We start from the raw sequence: 18409 nt of genomic DNA on the forward strand, positions 1-18409 counted from the left end.
GACATGACATTAGATAATGTGAGGAAGACAACGGTACCTGACTGGTGAAGAGGAAATTGAGGGATTAGGTGATGTGCACAGAGGGGAAGCATTAGCAAACCGACTTAGACTTGAGACAATCTTTAATCTTTTTATTCTGCACTTGCATTTGGTACTGGTTCCATCATTTGCGGCCACATATAATTTAACTGCACAGGGAGATGCTTGAATGACGAGTTCTGGACGGGCATATTTAATATGAAATGTTGTCATGGATTCATTCTTGTGAACTAGACATTTTGAGAGATAGGGGTTCTCCCACTACTGAATACCTTAACACGTTTACAGACATGGAAATGTTTTATTATTTCTTCAGTTAAACACAGCAGCTTCCGTAAGATTTTTTTTATGTCATCAGTGCAAATAAATAGTGTGGGGTATATGCAGAATAATGCTAGCACTATCTATCATAGGGACGCTAATGTGGGTTCTTATTTCTGGATCCCCCTTCACTGCCCAGTGGCTTGTTATATTTAGTTATTTTCATCTTGACGGATTACTGCCCTAAGCACATGTAAAAAGACAGCAGGGTAAATATGCTTTGTTCAGCAATCACAGTGCAATCAAAATAAATACTGAGTGTGATGTAACACTGCTTCAGTGAGAGAATCATACAGATGTTTGAACTAATATGAGAGATTTTGAAATGCTGCTGTGTAACACTTAAAACAGATGGCTGTATAATACAGACAATCCTGCCTTATGCCATAATCACAGGAAATGGTATTAAGTAACAAGCATTTCACATCTACTATTATTTGAAAACAGCTTATCATGAAAGTTTAACTTTGCTGAAGCATTTGTGTGTGTGTGTGTGTGTGTGTGTGTGTGTGTGTGTGTGTGTGTGTGTGTGTGTATCTGCATGTGTGTGTGCACGCGTGTGCGTGTGTGTGTGTGTGTGTGTGTGTGTGTGTGTGTGTGTGTGTGTGTGTGTGTGCCTGTGTGTGCATGTTCATGTGTGTGCATATATGTGTGCTTGTGTGTGTGTGTGTGTGTGTGTGTGTGTGTGTGTGTGTGTGTGTGTGTGTGTGTGTGTGTGTGTGTGTGTGTGTGTGTGTGTGTGTGTGTGTGTGTGTGTGTGTGTGTGTGTGTGAGTGTGTGTGTGTGTGTGTGTGTGTGTGTGTGTGTGTGTGTGTGTGTGTGTGTGTGTGTGTAAATTAGCTGCAAGCTTACAAGCCCCCATAGCACTGACATCAAAAATATTAAACAGAAAACTGATTTTCATTCTAAACTGTTATATATTAATGAGAAAGATGGAAAAGATAGTTAAATTATGTGTGTCAAAAACTCACTTGTACAACTTATACTGGATCTGAAGATATGATACTCCATAACTATCACATTCTACCACTTCTACTACAATAATAATAATAATAATAATAATAGCATGAACTAGTGAAGTCAAACAGACAGATGAAATCGTCAAGAAAAGGAGAATAGCATTGCTGGAACTGAATTCATCCTCAAGTCTTGGTGAGTACCTTGACATGTGGACCCTGTTTTTATAAACTCTCACCAAGACAACATTAATATATAGTCTGTATTTTACATAGCACATGTCATGGAGAAAGGCAGGTTAAAAAAACAGACAGCTAGATGTACAAGTTCCATGATAAAAAAGTGTCCAATCCTGGTGTATGCACTGGTGCCAAGACTGAAAAAAAAAAAAGACGATGTAGAATCCTCAGGGCGCAGAAATATTCATACAACAGGGTTAGGCCAGGCTCAATGAGAATATGGCCACCCTGTTGTATAAGAAAGTAGAAGTCCACAAATAATCGTTAAAAGTGACAGGCGAAAAAAGAGCCATTCAGATTAACAAGTGCACTACTGACCATAAGAAAGAAAGATGATATATCGTTTCTGTTATGTAAGTAACCCAGAATTTCAGGACAGAAGATATTTAGAAAGCTTAAGATCGAAGCTAAAGGAAGAAAAATACTTGCACAGGAAAAGCTGTTAAAGGTTTCAAAGGGAAAGTTGTATTCATTAAGTTATTAAGTAAAGGCTATTCATGAAGTCAAGGCTAACGTTCAAAGCTTCTGGCTCCCCAAGTTTGTAGATGACTGTAAACTGGGAGCTATAATAGATTTCCCCCAAGACACCAACATCTTACAAGAGGGTTTAACACAGACAAATGACTGTTGCTAAAGCCAAGGCCTAAAACTAAATTCTAAAAATGCATTATAATTCCTTTTGGGAAACTGTTTACCCGTTAATTACTCCATCGATAAATCAAGTTAATATTCCTAAGAGTCGACCCTGTAATAAGGGATCTGGGAACATAAGTAGACAGCAATCTGGTCTTTGACCAGCATGTAATTAAGATGATAAAAAAAAATCATTCTGTGTCACCCAATTTACAGGTAAGGGTATAGCATCCAGAGCCAAGGAAGTTTGAGTACTACTCTACTCAGTCCTTATCAGACCTACAATGCCCTTTGGCATGTATCTAACCAGACACTTGCAACAGTTGGAATGCCCACAAACACTTCTCACCAGTAGAATTCAGGGCATGAATACCCTGTCCATCACTGATCACCTAAAGGCTCTGTCTCTGTATTCAGTCTCCTACAGGCTGCTGAGAGGGGATCTTTGCCTGGTTTACAGAGCTTCATCAGACCCAGCCCTGATGGATCTGTTGCACATGCACAAAACAAACGGCACTAGAAGTACTAAATCCATGAATATGAAGTTCACTTGTGACATAAACAGAGCATGCTGGAAAGAAAGATATGTCCCACAGAATCCCGCACTATGGAATAAGCTCCCCATCCATAAAAAACAGAGATCATATCTGACTGACTCTATTCAAATGAAACCTAGACAACTGGATGGGAATCATAAATTTAACCCTGGTCTAGACCCATGTCCTTTATGGATAGAGACTATCAATAAGGAATGTGTTTTATCTTAACTAACACCTCCCCTACAAATATTCAGTTACCTCCCTACTAACATGGACCCCTCCATACAGATGCCTATGATACTTGGGGCTCAATGGTTTGGGATAAGCATCTAAGCTTGTAAAGGCCCTAGTGGACATTAGCCTAGTAGCAAGCTATGAACTAATGAACAACAGATTTATGAAAACTATTACATAGATGAAGGAAATACAGGTCATCTGTAAAAATAATTGACAGCGGCTGTTTAAAAATATACAGAAAAAGAGATTTTTGAAAGGTATAAAGATGAAACATGGATGTGAGAAAGAAAACTAGATCTGGTATGGTGTAATATTTATGCAAATACAAAAAAGCATCTCTGGAACTACTTGAAGAGGATTAAAGGCAAAGGCAACCAGAGTGGAATATTTCACAAAATAAAAAAATAAGAAACCAAAGGGGGGAATGTAGAAAAACAGGATTAGTAAGGCAGATGTTAAACAAATAGAAACTGAAGTCATGGATTATTTGCAATGTGAAGGATTTAGCATGGAGAATCAAACACAGGCAATGTTGCAGTATGATGGAATTACAGGTCCCCAGATTAAGAAGCATGATATGGAGAATGAGGCATCTGAAGAAGATCTTCAACATGAAGATGCTATGGAGTCTTCTATAGGAGACCAGTATGAAAGTCTTGTTGAAGATGCCCAGTAAGGAAAGAAGCAGGAAACAGTGGCATCTCCAGCACAAGTAATACTGTAGAGTGATGTGCCAAAGGGTTCTCACATGAAAGAGCATATCGAGCAGGGTATATCTGAAAAGGATATGTCACAGAAAGATTTTCTGAAACTTTCTGTAGATTGCTGACAGGAAGCAGAGAGCAAGGAAAATGCTGGTAATCCGGAAGAAAATGATTTAAGGGAAGACCTGCATGATTTTATAGAGCTGGATAGACACATTTAGATAGATGGACATAGATTATGGTAAGTAAATAAGACCCAAAATGTTCGAAGATTTATAAAACAGATGATCACAGTAATCATGACTATTAAGAGAAATTCACAGGATGTAACAGAAAAAAAACCCCCAGAAAATATTACAGTGCAGATAAACTAATAATGATAAAGTGTTACCACAAAAACACAGAGCAAAAAGTAAAGGAAGAGAACAAGTAAAATGCAACCATGGAAGCAATGAATAGAGAAAATAAAAAGAAATCAAGACAAGAAGTATAACTGTTTGAAGAATATAGAAAAGTGAGCAGTTAATCAGAAATACCAAGAAAGATAAAAGCGGCAAAAGCAATGTAAGGTATAAAAACAGATCAAGAATTATTATATACAGTTGTTATAATAAAATTAAAATATAGCACAGGCAGAAAAACTTAGAAGATATGGCGATAAATATAAAGGAAAAATGCAAGCTAAGCAATTTATGGGTGACCCAAAACAATTTTAAAGAGAATTGGGAAACAAAGCAAAAGGAATAGAAACACCACCAAAAAGAAGAAATATGCACATTTTGGAGAAGTATTTACAAAGACCCAATTGAACTTAACAAAGACTGAATGATAAAAGACTTAAAAGAAACAGTAAGGAGCTTTAATGTAGAGGATATGAAATAGAATTAAGTAACAGCCATAGAAATTGAGACAAGATTAAGCAATGTTCCTGAATGGAAAAGTCCAGGCCAAGATGTAGTACCTATATTATTGCTAAAACAATTAACATGTTTACACAAAGATTTAGACCCGAGTAATAATTATTTATATGTGCATCCCAACCAGACATCAAACTGGTTAACAGGAAAAATTATGCTCTTCCCTAAGAATGAACCTGCAATCCATCTTCAAAACTATAGACCAATAACATGCCTCCTGACAATGTACAAGCTATATAGTGGATATAAACAGACTTTATAGTCATTTAGAAAAAAATCAATTATGCCAATAGAACAGCCTTCTACTTGGCCCACCTCATAAGTAAGGGTATCTCATCCAGGGACAATGTGGTTATAACATCCCTGTATTCTTGCCTTATAAGACCCATTATTGAGTACAATGCCCCATTCAGCATGTACCTCACGAAGCACATGCAGTGGTTGTAGAGACCACAGAGGTTCCTCTCCAGGAGAATCCAGGGCCTGAAAAATCTACCCTACATAGATAGGCTAAAAGCCCTAGCCCTTTACTTAGTTTCATACAGACTCCTCAGAGATGACCTCTGTCTGGTATACAAGGCGATCACAGACCCCAACTTGATGGGACTACTGCACATCCGCAAGTCAAGCTCCACTCGAGTAACCCACATGCCCTCCCCCAACCTGGTCTGTGACTTCAACAGGACTTGTTGGCATGACAGATTTTTGTCCCAGAGACTCCCCCATCTGTGCAATAGACTCCCTCTCCACATGAAGCAGTGTACCTCTTTACCCCTTTTTAAGTGCAACCTGGATAACTGGATGGGAAACAGAAAATACATTCTTGGGATTCTACCCTTATCCCTATTGTACTCGGGTATTGGCTGCTGACTTGTATAAACATGGGCTAAACACTTGGCTAGGCTTATAAGGGCCTCAGGGCCAATAGCCTAGTAACCGCCTATGATCCTATGATCTTATGAATACCAGTTATGGCTCTGTGTGCTGTGAAGAAATGTGCTGTTATGTCTCCACTCCCATTAATGCCATCCACTATGGTGTGTCCCCTATGGGCGATGTCCTGGTACCATGTCATACAGCCACTGTCCAATGAATAGATGAGTGTTACTACAAGTATATGGGGACAGTCCAGCAACATCTGTGGGATGCAATGACAGATAACACTGCAAATGTTCTGTAGGGTATTTTCCCTGTAGGTGTCCGACGTCTGCAGTACACAGATGTTTGCAGAATGTGTACATGTGCCTGATATATGTGGACCCTCTGCCAGACAAATGTGGATGTCTGGCAAATGGTGGGACAATATGTAATGGCTGTTCTCAGACTGTGAGAAATCTGGCTGTCACATGCCAGAGCCCTCAGAAAACAGTTATGGTACATTAGTATCTGGTACTGTATTCATTCCCTTACTTTGTATGCTCAATATGCACACTCTGTAGCTGAGGTCCACCCTGTGTCCTCCCAGTACTACTGGATATGACCTGAAATCCTGCTATAGTGGGTCACCAGGTATGCTAGCCATAGCTCTCAAGCGATGAGATATGGATGTCAAGTACACCGTGACCTAGCCAGAGTACATCAGAAACATTCAGGGACACCTGTACAATGTTTAAACTATTCCTGTGTGACATTCACAGACTGAGAGGAGCTGAATGACAGTACATCATGTGATATGCCAGCTATGTCCACCATTACTTACTGTCACTATTGTCTAACATACAGTCCAGTAGCATTCATACAGGAGCCGACCGATGTAGCAGGGACTCAGAGGGCCAGAGCTATGATCTACATGACAGCAGGCATAGTTGAAAGGGAAGCCTGTATGTGCTGGACAGCTGACTTATCAGCAAAATCTCATTCCCAGAGATGTACTACAGGCCTACTGTTTTAATCCCTACACCCCATAACTGCATTCTCCCTTCTGCATCCCATTACATGGGGACTTCTATTACATACCTGGTAGAGTGCTGTACTCCTTTTTGTGCAGAAATCCTGAAGAATAATGCTTGTGATATCACAGTCTGTCTTTATAAAGCAAGTCACAGACCTGTTTACCATAGGCAGCTGCTTGCCTTTTGTAGGTAATGCTCATGAACAGGTGATTGCCTGTGTAGCAACCTGTGGCTCAGATTTGCTACTTGCATCCAGAACAGCTGGGTTACACTTTCATTAGCCAATGGCATGGCACAACATTTCTATATTTAATGCCTTCATGTAGTCCTTAACCCCTTTCCTAGTCTTTGAGATGGACATAATGGAGGTGCAGAGACTACAGCATCACAGAGGGTAGGTAAAAATACTGTCCACTGCTGGGATTTATGTGGTATGTCTACAGTTTTGCATGCTGTGTTTGGCCATTGTGAAAAGACTTTCGGATTATATGGCAGTTTAGTGTTAAACAATGTGGGTTGAGGTCAGTAATGAGGAAGACAGATGTGAGTGTCATACATCATATGCATCAGAATATGCATGCTGCTGCAGTAGCTGCTGGTCTATCAGCTGTGTATGTTTGTAGGGGAAGACTGCGACACATGTCCCTGTTCCTTGACCTTTGCCCCCACCCCTTTATGTATGGGTGTTGTGTGGATCCCTTGTTCTAGGTGGTTGTGAGGTATGGTAGGTCTGTAGCAGGTTGCTGAACATGCTGCCACGTATGTTGCAGGTTGCAGTTGCTGTGTTTTGCCCAGGAGTCATACCGGGAAGTGTGAGCACAGTGGAGGACAGCAAGCTGTATGTGTCAGTGAGGGAGCAGTGTCAGCTCTGTTATTATAGTATAGCCAGGGTTAGGGTACCCATAACAGTCCATGTGAGGCATGTACTTCAGGTACATATGTTATGTAACAGTGCCATTTAGAGAGTGGTAGGTGACATTTAGGAAGCCTATGCATATTTGTGCAGTGTGTCCCAACCTATAGGCCTTTGATATACTAACATGGGTAGCAGTGAATGCAGTAGCAGCAACCGGTTCTGCTTAAAATTGCAGGACTCAGTCATTTATTTGTTGTATTGATGAGCATGTAGTTGAAGTGCAACAGACTGCAATCAAACCCTGGACTGTAGGTGGCACAGTGGTGGTGTACAACATGTTAGGAATGTAACAGATTGAGCTACTGAGTCAATACTATAGCAGCTGTATTTGCAAGATATATGTGCATGCATACAGTCTGTTTACACAGGATGGTCATAAGAATGTGTGTTCAGATGGGTATAACATGTGACACTGAACTGTCTGTCATGATTTTGTAACCTCAATCTATACTGACTTGCCAGTACTTCAGCACACAGACTAGGTGTTGTGACAACTGTGCCAAAAGTACGTGGCATAACTGTGGACATTCCACAACAGCCTGTGCAGTTGTCAGCTATACCTGATATCCTATACCTCATATACATCCATCAATATTTATTTGGCTGTGTACTGGTGTGGTGTCTGCATCACAGTCTGAAGTACAATGTCAATTTTCCCATTATATGTGCAAGCAGTATGTCAATGGCAATCAGGATATGTTTATGAAAACTCCTGTTCTACTTCAGAGCTAAGTGGCCTAGTGGGCTAATGCACTATGCTTTAGTTAACAGGGTCCTGGGTTCGAGACTTGGCAGAGGTGGTTATTTTGCAGATGTGCCTAACAGTGTCAGAAACTCAGAAGGTGATTTAGGCTGTTTTAAGCAGGTTTGCATGGCATGCTGCACCAATTAGCCCCACTTAAACCTGCGCTAATTCTATAAAAAGAAAAGAAAAAAGGTGTGATAGAAAAGGGTGAAATAGGGCAAGCAGGTGAAAAACAACTTTAAAGGCAGGTAGGGGTGTGCAGGATGGGTGCAGGAAAGGACCATAGCTCTCCACTTCTTCTACAGCAACAGCTGCGCAGGTTGTAGACAATTTGGAATTTGAAGCCTCTGAGGGTAACATAAATGCTTTGATTGATTCATGTAATGATTAAAGTGTGTCCAGTGGATGCGGGTTCAAAATGGAGAGCTATGTATGGGGCAATATTTTTTTGTGGGACAGATGCCCATTTTCATTTTAAGGAGAGAGTGGGATGTCGGGGAAGGGATATAGGTACGTGTGGGGAGGTAAGTTGGTTAGGAGAGGTGGCATCGGTAAGACAAGGCAGCATACAGGGGTGGTGTATGACAGATGAGGGAGGTAAACACTGTTGATGGGAAAGGTGTTGTGGAATCAGAGAGCCATGTGCCCCCAGACAGCAGCAGTGAGACTGAGCTCCCTGCCCATGGGCAGTCAACACTGCTCCTTCACTGCCCTGAAGGTGGTTGTGCTGACAGCTGGGCACCAGGGCCACCTTGACCCTCCAGGTTGACCAGTCTGCCCTCAATCTGGCACAGGCAATCCTTATAGCCATGGTGCACGATCCTGCGCATCATCCCTGGTAGCTGTTGCTGCATGACAATTCCCCTCCATGCCTGTTTCTGGGGTGATGGGTCCCATCCGCTGAGGTGGTTCCACCCATAGGTTGTGCAGGACCAGCAGAGGGGGCAGCACCAGGTTGGGTCCCAGATATGCTAGGACTTGCTGCCATGGCTGGCTGAGGTAGGGTAGGTGGATCACCAGGAACTGGCCTACCCAGTCGAGCTATGGTGTTGAGGTTTTTCAAAGTGTATAGGTTAGTAATGAACAGAACATTTAGTTAGTTATAACAGCAGGCCAGAATGTTGCACATAAATCAGTAACATAACATTGCATAGCATATGGAACACAACAATAAGTGGGATAACAGTCAATATTGTAACAGCATACCGGTAACAGTTACGATATAAGGCCAGCAACATAGGTAATTCAACATGGTATGTTAGTATGCAACCATTGTAATACATAACAGTAATAAAATACAAGGCCCAACATAACATTTTGAGAACAACATATGTTAAAATTAAACCATACCCAATATAGAACAATAATAAATTATGATGCAGTTAAGGGGTAGAGGGGAAATACATTCCACCACTGAGCAATGTGCAAACCAGCTAAGCACTGCTAAAACATTCCTTGTTTAAGCAGTGCTTGGCTAGGCATAGATGTGCTAAGCAGAGGTTAACCTAGCATAGCAAAGTAGGATTTAATAATACATTTTATAATTGTGCACTTGCAAACTAAAATGTTTAATAACATATCTGTGCATATGTACATTATTCCACCAAGGGTTTACACATGTTTCTCATATTTGTGTATTTGCAACATAAATGCTTCATACCCTGTCAGTGTATTTATACAAAATTCAATCAAGATTTAATAGTACTTCTCATAAATGTGTATTTGCAAACTAAATTTAATAACTCGTGTGTGTAATCAAACAAAATTTAATCTCGATTTAAAAGATGTCTCATGCTGTGTATTTACAAAACAACCTGTCTGTATATTAGAATCCTGCACCTACTGCAAATAAGACTGTCACTCTAACCATTTGACTATATGGCCATGTGAAAAATGCTGTTGTACATTACATATATCTCTCCACTACTTTTAAGTACTGTGGCACACTGCACAAACCCACTCAGTTATGCTTAAACTTGACCGTTCAGAAATAATTAAATGTATTTGTTTTCTATTTTTAGATGTCTGGCACATGTCCTTTGCTAAGTGCTGCAAACACACACAAAAATTTAAAACAAATTAACTTTTTTATTACATATACATACATTACTATCGGGCACTTTGACAGTGCAGGGGGGGGTGTCACTCATCTCCAGACACAGTAACACACTCCCTATACTGATTCACAAGCCATGTTACATGGCTCTGCCTCAGTAATGCACCTGCATTAATATGCAAGGCATGCTTCTGAGGGGGTTCTGCATACATGGCCATGGTACTTTCCATGTAGGCCTTCCACTATTCATACATGGATTTTATTAAATCCCCAGGTAAAACTAATATTGAAAAGTGCCTTAACATCTAGGAATAAGGTCCATGTTTTAAACAAGTTTCCTCTTCATGTTCTAACTTAAAACTTTTGATTAGTTGACTGGCCTCAAAAAGTACTGGATTAGTTAGACATGAAAACAAGAAAAATGCTTCATGGTTATCAAATGATATCTAAAATCAGAGTATTTTAACATTATATATTCCTCATTCTGAAGGAGGTATGAACCACCTTGAAAGTGATTACATGTATAAATCTGCAGTCATGGGACTGCATACATATCTGCTGATCTAAACATAGTGAAAGTTTAGAACATGAGGAAAAGAATTCTAAGATGACATTTTTGCATTTTTTTGCATAAGTTAGCAGAAGTGTTTCAGTGTGAAGTGGGAATAGAAATTTAACAGAAGACAAAAAATCAGACAGCAAATGCATGACCCCCCCAAAAAAAATGTATATAAGGAAAAGGATTAGATGAGAAGGAAAGAAAATTAAAAATCCATAAATACATTGGCAAGTACAGAGATCTCCTGGAGCAACCTCATGTTGACCAAATTGGGATGTGGGAAAGGATAAGGAGAGGTGAACTGATACAAAAAGTTGAAATGCTAATAATGGTGGCCCAGAATAGTGGACTATGTACATGCTGATTTACAACATTCATTGAACATGTGGAAGAAACAGACAAATGCATATTTTGTAACAAAAAAAAAAACTGGAAACAATCAGCATCTTGTTGCTGGGTGTGATATACTCATGGCAGAGGGCCTGTATACTGAAATGCACAATAATGTGGCAAGAATGCTTCACTGGGAATTGCACAAACACTACATTACAGAATAGCTGAAAAGCAGTAGATGCATGAACCACAAAGCATTATACAGAATGATGAAGTGGGATAACCTATTACCAACAGTTCAAAAAAGATGAGAGAAAACCAAGTATTCCATGAAAAAAATACAAAAAATAGCAATGATCATTGAAATTGCTACACCCATTGATTGCAGTGTCTTAAGTTCAGAGAAACACAAAGTCATAAAATACCACAGTTTGTGAGCAGAAATGAGACCAATATGGAAGAATGATACTCTAGCAGAAGTAGGAGCAATGGCTCTAATAAAAAAGGAATTTACAGTTGTACTTAGATATATGGCCAATACGTGTAACCCCAGATGAATTAAAGCAGTAGTCAATACTGGGCATATTGCAGGTACTGGGAGACCACTCTTGGTTAAGATCAGATCATATTACTGACTTACGCATATTACCGACTTAAGAATGGGGTGCATTCCCATCATGGTATTATATAACCAAAAGACTTGGAGAAATCAAAAAAGTTTGAGCTAAAGAAACAGTCTGAGTGAGTAAGATGCAACGTCCATCCTTCAACACTTTTTCCCATTTTTACACAAGGGGTCAGGGTATTGCCTCAACAGTGACAATCATCTAGAGCCAAGGTTAACTCCACCAGGTGGGTAGCCCTCCCATGGTAGCTCTTCCACACCCGCACTCATACCTATGGCTAGTTTAGAGGGCCCAGTCCACCTACTGCATGTCTTTGGAATGTGGGAGGAAACCCACATGAACACAGGGAGGATATGCAGACTCCACACAGAAGGTAACCCAGATGAGAATTGAACCAAGGAACTTCTTGCTGTGAGGTGACAATGCTATCCACTGTGCCACTGTGCTACCCATTAAGATATCATTGAAATATTTCAGGATTCAGGAAGATGAGTTTCAAATGTATGATTTTTTTTTTTTGTCACTGTCCAGAAAAAAATTTTTTCATTCTCCAGAAAAAAATATAAGCTCTAAAGGCATTCATATAAATTAGGGGAAATCTAGAATACCAGTGCTTAATTAAAAAAAAAGATGTATTATCACCAATTGTGCTTGAATGTGTCATTGCACTTTCCAAATATAGCTACACTACTTCATGCTATTATTACTATTATTACCATTAGTACTGGTAGTGGTAGTATGAACAAAGTGCCCAGACGAGTCCAAGGTTCCAAGTAGATGTAACGCACTTTATTTAAGACAAATAAACAAGCGTTTTCGCTCCTGTTAAAACAGAAGCTTCTTCAGCATTAATTTTAGAGACCCGTGAGTTAGAGTGGCAACTACAATTAGATGCTTTCTCCTATCCGGGTCTCAATGATAACTGCAACATTGCCTCTATTTTAAAGTATAGAAGCTATCTTAGGTAGCTGTTGTGTTAGTATAGCTTTTCATATGGGCTTTACGAATTATGTTAGAATAGTTGCAGTATTCAGTCTTACACTAGTGCATTAACTTTCTAGCTTCATGCATAGGACAAGAAGTCCCTTGCAAAAGGTTCTCTATTTAACGACAACTGCAACACTGCTCCTTGGGTAAAGTACTACTATTGTTTATGATTTAGCTTTTCACATGTGTTTCATGAACCATGTTAGTATTGTCATAGGGTCAATTTTATAAAGGTTACTTATCTTCCTGTCTCAAGTACAGGACATAAACTCAAAAGCTTTGGATAGGTAGTGCGTATTCTTTGTTGTTTCAACATTTTCTACCTGGTTAATTGTTTCTAGCAATGTTGATATTTCCTTTGGTTGCTTGATTTATCTGCACGTATATGAGTATATACATACATTTTTGATGTATACTTTTCACATATTTTTCACGCTTGTTTTTAAAAACAGAAGTTACACTGAGGTACCTTGTTTTAATTGTATTTTAAACTGCCTAATTAGAGTGACATCAACAGTACGTCACCTAGAAGCTTTTAAATACTGTGAGATTGCGCTCTTTTAATGCTGAAGAAGCTTCTGTTTTAACAGGAGTGAAAACGCTTGTTTATTTGTCTTAAATAAAGTGCGTTACATCTACTTGGAACCTTGGACTCGTCTGGGCACTTTGTTCGTGTTTTTCAGTTTTGGTGCTTTTTTTAGTTGGTAGTGGTAGTATGTGATAGTTATGGAGTATCATATTTTCAGTTCCAGTTTAAGTTGTACTAGTGAGTTTTTGACTCGCATGATTTAACTCTTTCCCATCTTTCTCATTAATGGATAACATGAAGAGCTCGTCAGAATAAAACTATGATGTCAAGGCTATAGGGAGCTTGCAGCTAATTTACACACACAGACAAGAAAAACACACACACACACACACACACACACACACACACACACACACACACAAACTTCTTCAGGTTACTGCTCATTGCCAAAGTTAAATTTGATGATAAGCTATTTTCAAATAATAGTAGATGTGAAAAGCTTGTTACTTAATACCATTTTCTGTGATCAAGGCATAAGGCAAAAATGTCTGTATTATACAACCATCTGTTTTCAGTGTTACCCAGCAACATTTTGAAATTGTTTGTATTAGTTCAAACATCTGTTTCATTCTCTCACTGAAGCAGAGTTACATCACGCTGTAAGAATAGTGGGACTGCTGAACAACACATATTTACCTGCCTGTGTTTTTACATGTGCATAGGGCAGTAATCTGCCAAGAAGAAAAGAAAGAAAGAGATTAAATTGGCCAACGTCTTTAAGAAGAGTCCAATGTTCATAATATGTTCTAAAGAAATAATGATACTGATGGTTTGAGGTCAAATTACAGTGTGGCTTGTTAAATATATGTAATTTGCTTGAGCAGAATGACACAAATAGCCTACCTAATTTGCTTCTGAATACATTTAACATTTTACATCCTAGGGACCCCCTCTTGTTTTTTTAGTAAATAAACTGTAATACATGCATGTTTGAAGTTTGTACATTTTTATGTGTAAGCACTGTTTACATTCTTATCACACAATGCTGATTTCTCACATGATACACTGTAAGATCACATGATTTTTTTTAAGGTTGCATACAAATAATTCATTTACTAACTATGGCACATTCTGATGATGTCCTAAACTGTTAAGTTGACACAGCAATAAATCTTGTGTTAAAAAGGCAGAATTACCAACTAGGCATTTTTTATTTGGTTATTGGTTTGGTATGTAAACCCGCGGTGGTGGTGCTGTGGTAGCATTGTCGCCTCACAGTAAGATGCTGTCCGGTTCAATTCTCAACTAGAGTGTCTTCTGCGTGGAGACATGCGTGAATGGGCGTACCTTCGTTGAAGGTTGTGCATCAGGCCTGGCAAGCCAGTACATAAAAATCAATTGCCAATCATTAGCGGACCGGAGTTCTGCTGTGGCGACCCCTAATCGGGAAAAGCCGAAAGACGCAAACGTGTTAAAACATTGTGGCTGACGAGTGTAGATTTGTATTTGATTACCCCGTCTTTTCCATCATACTTGCTCCCCTTACGCATAATCTCTTGGATGGCTCCATGGATTAATTACCATTACCCATTTGGAAGCTGATTACATGGTTCCACAATCTGCATTCAAGAAGTCTTTTCACATTTCCACAAAGTACTGTGTTGCTGCTATCGCTCACCTGCATCCTCTAATCCTATACGTACCTTTCTTACTCAGGATGATCTTATCTACATGATCCTGTGCATTCATGCCACATATTTATCCAATCTGTTTCCTAATGAGAATAGTCCTCTAATTTCTGGTCATCAGTTCTGCATTGCCCACTGTGGTTCATACCTTTCTTTGCTACTGTTTGTTTATTTATTTAACTTTAGTAACTGGATAGACGGGCTGGTCCGTGGACCCATTTTACCCTGATCCTAGTTATGTGGGCATGTGGCAGGAACAGCTAGACATTTTATAATCACGCTTTAGTAAAACCAAACAACAGTAGGTAAAATATTAACTATGGCGAATGTTACAAAGTAGAAAGTATGTTTTACTTAGACTAGCCTACAATATATTCCACAAAGACTGAGGAAAAGTACTCATTATTAATTGCTCATTCTCTGGCTGTCACATGCTGCATCAGGTCCATGTGCAGTAATACAATATCCACCGTGTTTCTTCCATCATGTTTCTTCTTCCTTGTCCTTTAAACCTGTCTGACGTCTAGACATATGTGTTGAAGAGGATTGTAAGTCAGTGGTAGATATAGTGACTTGTCCTTTAAACCTGTCTGACATCTAGATATACGTGTTGAAGAGGATTGTAAGTCAGTGGTAGATATAGTGACTTGTCCTTTAAACCTGTCTGATATCTAGCCATACGTGTTGAAGAGGATTGTAAGTCACTGGTAGATATAGTGACTTGTCCTTTAAACCTGTCTGATATCTAGCCATACATGTTGAAGAGGATTGTAAGTCACTGGTAGATATAGTGACTTGTCCTTTAAACCTGTCTGACATCTAGACATATGTGTTGAAGAGGATTGTAAGTCAGTGGTAGATATAGTGACTTGTCCTTTAAACCTGTCTGACGTCTAGACATATGTGTTGAAGAGGATTGTAAGTCACTGGTAGATATAGTGACTTGTCCTTTAAACCTGTCTGATATCTAGCCATACGTGTTGAAGAGGACTGTAAGTCAGTGGTAGATATAGTGACTTGTCCTTTAAACCTGTCTGACATCTAGACATATGTGTTGAAGAGGATTGTAAGTCACTGGTAGATATAGTGACTTGTCCTTTAAACCTGTCTGATATCTAGCCATACGTGTTGAAGAGGATTGTAAGTCAGTGGTAGATATAGTGACTTGTCCTTTAAACCTGTCTGACATCTAGCCATATGTGTTGAAGAGGATTGTAAGTCAGTGGTAGATATAGTGTCTTGTCCTTTAAACCTGTCTGACATCTAGCCATACGTGTTGAAGAGGACTGTAAGTCAGTGGTAGATATAGTGACATGTCCTTTAAACCTGTCTGACATCTAGACATATGTGTTGAAGAGGATTGTAAGTCACTGGTAGATATAGTGACTTGTCCTTTAAACCTGTCTGATATCTAGCCATACGTGTTGAAGAGGACTGTAAGTCAGTGGTAGATATAGTGACTTGTCCTTTAAACCTGTCTGACATCTAGATATACGTGTTGAAGAGGACTGTAAGTCAGTGGTAGATATAGTGACTTGTCCTTTAAACCTGTCTGATATCTAGCCATACGTGTTGAAGAGGACTGTAAGTCAGTGGTAGATATAGTGACTTGTCCTTTAAACCTGTTTGACATCTAGACATATGTGTTGAAGAGGATTGTAAGTCAGTGGTAGATATAGTGTCTTGTCCTTTAAACCTGTCTGACATCTAGCCATACGTGTTGAAGAGGACTGTAAGTCAGTGGTAGATATAGTGACATGTCCTTTAAACCTGTCTGACATCTAGACATATGTGTTGAAGAGGATTGTAAGTCAGTGGTAGATATAGTAACTTGTCCTTTAAACCTGTCTGACATCTAAACATACATGTTGAAGAGGATTGTAAGTCAGTAGTAGATATAGTGACTTGTCCTTTAAACCTGTCTGACATCTAGACATATGTGTTGAAGAGGATTGTAAGTCAGTGGTAGATATAGTGACTTGTCCTTTAAACCTGTCTGACATCTAGACATACATGTTGATGAGGATTGTAAGTCAGTGGTAGATATAGCAATGGAACGGCGAAGATGTAGGTCTGGCAGCAGTGAATGAAGTGTGGTAGTGCTCAAAGAAGTCTCTATTGTCTATAGTGGTCTTGAGTCATGAATCTATCTGAATATGTTTTTAGTGAATATGATTATTGTGTAGACATAGGATACAGTTCAAGGTCTGCTGTTGATCACTGAAATATTTGTAATAAACCATAACAGTAAATCTAAATGAGGGAACACACAAATGAGATAATTCACATCTAGATACTGAATATGATACACAAGAATGATGGGAAACTGATAATGTATTCATAGTTTTGGTTGGTTGTTATTAAAATGAACACAAGGACAAATAGTGATGAACTGTGGAAAATCAAGCTACTCACAGTAATATAACAAAATCAGCATAAGTGTGAATAAACTGTTCAAGTGAGTACTAATGAGATTACTTTCATCTAAATTACTGGGTGCCACTTAGCTGGGAAAAACCTATCTGAGCATAGGTTTTAATCCATTTCATCTCTTGTTCTTCCATCCAGTTGTCCATTCTCTTCCCATGCATTTTGTTTTAGTTTACTTAGATGCAATTTTAACTCACCTTTTCTGTTTCTTATGTTGGGATTCTATCTCATTAAAACCACTTACACTGTAGAAAAAAAAAACATAAGAACTGCTCTCCTAGTCCATTAAAAGCACAAAGACACTGGATTACCAAGTGGTGCAACGCCTTTCATTGGATCAATGTATGATCTGTAATCAATTGGGCTCTTGGGCTAACAGCAGCCCTTCCTGAGGAGTTATTAAGTTACTGTTTGATACAATGCCTATGTTACAGGCAGTGTTCATTTAGTAGAGAAGATAACAGCTTAAGAAATTGATATGTCACTTAATAGGAAAATGAATCCCAATAAAAAGATATGTAAGGAGATTAGTTAAATCCAGGGGAAAAAAGAAGTTATATTTTATAGTCTGTCTGCCCTGACAAGCAATCTTTCTGAGATGTTTCAGTTAACAGAAAATGTGAATTTGCAATAAAGTTCTTGTCACAGTGAAGTGATGTATTACACAACAGGTAGGGACTACCAAGAGAATAAGATATTAGGTTAGCATGAAGGCATTTTGTGTGCAGTTAGTACACTGTACAGGACATAGCTTAGCTAAATGAATAAAAGAAAGGAAGAAAGAGAAGAAAACAAAAAAATGCGTTGACATCTCAGTCTAAGCTTCTGACAAATACCTCTAAAGGACAACAGTACTGAACAGAGTTTTGTTATATGGTTAAAACTGCCTGATATAAGGCCTTAGAAATTGTTGAGCTTATGGTTACTTGTGCTCACAAATTGTTGAGCTTATGTTACTTGTGCTCTGACGAGAGGTTACCTTATGTGAAGATAACTGCTCTCATCATGAATAAAATATAGGTGCCAAAATGCAAACCCCAGTAATCTTACAGTTACTGTTAA

Source organism: Protopterus annectens, chromosome 10.part0 (genome assembly GCF_019279795.1).
Source record: "Protopterus annectens isolate FY-2018-M chromosome 10.part0, PAN1.0, whole genome shotgun sequence".
NCBI classification, from domain to species: domain Eukaryota; kingdom Metazoa; phylum Chordata; order Ceratodontiformes; family Protopteridae; genus Protopterus; species Protopterus annectens.